This window comes from Vipera ursinii (assembly GCF_947247035.1).
Source record: "Vipera ursinii genome assembly, chromosome: 11".
NCBI lineage: Eukaryota > Metazoa > Chordata > Lepidosauria > Squamata > Viperidae > Vipera > Vipera ursinii.
Window position 1 is genome coordinate 3,378,938 of NC_139524.1, and position 2,528 is coordinate 3,381,465.

The 2,528-nt window shown below is 48.6% G+C and overlaps 1 long non-coding RNA gene across 1 annotated transcript; it reads left to right on the forward strand.

Moving 5' to 3' along the window:
* Positions 1–365: 365 nt before the first annotated feature.
* On the forward strand, positions 366–1,045 carry LOC310645717. The gene is made up of 3 exons (XR_014493570.1): positions 366–486; positions 672–734; positions 851–1,045. It is a non-coding gene; the product is annotated as an uncharacterized lncRNA (long non-coding RNA).
* Positions 1,046–2,528: the final 1,483 nt, after the last annotated feature.

Here is a 2,528-nt window from a genome sequence, read left to right on the forward strand (position 1 = left end):
GATGGTCAAGCGGGAGCCGTGTGGTGAGTGGACACTTTGGGTCGGGCTCCTCCTGGCCCACTCACACCCCTCCATCTGCAGCTCCTGCTGGGGTATTTGGGAGCGTCTGTAATGGATGCCCAAAGGGAGCTGGATTTCCAAATGACCCCCGTAGAGAGAGCAGGCGTTGTCCAAGGCCTGGGTGAGAATCTCTCCCCGGCCAGGAGGATCCACCAGCTCCGTGAACCGGAAGGAGCTTCTGGATAGATGGGGTGGGGTCTCAAGGGGAAGAGGGGTGCAGAGGAGGCTCTGATTTTTTGGGGGGGAGGTCTTCATCTGGGGGAGACTTAAAAGTTTGCTCAGCACCTGCCTCTCCCTTTCCAATAGGTCAATTGAAGGAAGAGGAGTGGAAGGAGGAAGCAGCCCCTGTTTATCAGGACGGAAAAACTAAGTAGCAACCTGGAAAGACCAAACTGTGGAACCCACCCTCATATAATCCCCCTCTTGGTAAAAAGGGCAGGAAAACCTCTTCTTCCTTTCCATCCACTGGGTGGTGGATTAGGGAATCCCTGGACCAGGCGCTAATCCTCGTCTCGATGGGCCAAAGGGAAGGCGGGGTGTGTGTGACTCTGCAAGACCCTTTGGCGGCAGCAAGCTGGAGGTCTCCCTTTCTCTCTCTCTCTCTCTTCCAGGTCCCTGAGGTCCAGATACTCAACCTGAGATGGCTGAAAAGGACAAAGTCCCCATTAATGAAGGTAACTTTATTTCTGGTAAATTAATTGATGAAGATACTTATCGCAGGTCATTGTATTTATATGGATAGGCTTACCCTCCTTCTGTCCTTCATTTGTCTCACTTTTTTTACCCCCAGCGCAGGTGATTTCATAATCAAAGATCTGTAACTTCTTCCCCACCACCTTCCTCCACCATCCTCCAAAGCACCTGCAGGCAGGACAAGAAGCAGCGGATGGAAGCCGATCAAGGAGAGAAGCAACCTGGAACTGAGCAGGAATTTCCTGACTGTGAGAACAATTAATTGATGGAGCAACCTGCCTCCAGAAGTTGGGAATATTTAATATGTTTGTTTGTAATATTTGCTATAGAAATACTGAAATAAAAACTTTTGAAATATTTCTCCCGCCCCTCTTTTGTCACTGAGCACACAAGCCATTCACCTCTGTGTCCTCTTGGCATTTGTGCAGGTGCCCCTTTTCAAGTGTTGCCAGGGGGTGGAAACCAACCCAATGTCTTTTGCCAAGAGAGGGTCTTCCACGGATCACAGATCTCGGCTGTCACCACAGCGGAGAAAGGACTTGTGTTCTCCAATTGTGGGTCTGTTGTGCAACCCAGCCTCAAGCAGGTGCAATCTGCCTCAAGTGAAGCGGCCTGTGCCCGGCTCAGTTCGGAGCTAAATTGCGTATTCTCTGAGGAAACAGCTTCTTTCGCAGGCCTGGTCTTCTGAGAAGGCCGCGATGCTCAGGGTGGTGTTGGGCTTGTCTAGGGTGGCTCTCTGCGATGCCCAAGGCGGCTGCCATTCTCAAGCCGATTTTGGGGGAAATGTAGCCTTGATTTGGCCATCATCATTCCCTTGTGTAGAGAAGGGGTGTGCAAGCTTGGCAACTTTAATGACTTTATTGTCACTTTGAATGTACACCAATCGGCATACATCAAATGAAATTTCGTTGCGTGCAGCTCTCAAAGGGCCACCACCTCCGATACAGACTCCTTGTTCGTGGCCAGCTCAAGTTTCAGATGGTCCGTTTTAGTCTCTAGGGAGCGAACGATGGCAAAGAGGACAGATGGAAATGGGGCTCCATGTGGATTAGCCCTCAAATGAGCTTGCATTCCTGCACGCCTCCTTTCCTTTTTCTGATCCTGCCTCTTCCACCTTTTCCTTAAAGAGGCCTTGCTTTTTTTCGCCCCTGGAGCACGTTGCCACCACCTCCTCCAAAAGCCTCTCTCTCTTCCTCTGGTCCAGTTTCTTCACTCCATAAGCCCTGGGACCTCTCTTCCATTCCAGACACCACCATCTTAGCTGGGGAATTCTGGGAGCTGGAGTCCACAAGCCTTAAGGTTGCTAGGTTTGGAGACCGCCCCCCCTCCCACCCACCCCCAGTGATGGGATTTAAATACGTGAACAACCAGGCCTCTGGGAGACTTGGGGCTATTAAGAAAAACTGGGCATGCTTTTCTGCCTCTTTAACTTCTTTTTTTGGTAATGTATTTTCCTGCCCTTTTAATATTTCCTTCTCTGGGGAGCTGACTTCCCACAACAGTATTGAAAAAGAATTATAAAACATTGGATAAAGCTTATCAAAACAAAAGGAATATTTTCCAATAGACACAAACTGATTCCTCCCTTTCCTTAAGTCTCTTGTTAAAGAACCTGTTTGCCATTCAGCCGTAAGAAAGAAAAAAAACAGTCAAAGGGATAAAACTAGAAAGATGGCAGGTCTGTTGCCTAAGAATGTTACGTAACATAGAAATATTTTTTTTCCTTTTGTAAGAAAAGAAACTCTTCCTGAGCATCTTCTAAAAATCCCTCAAGT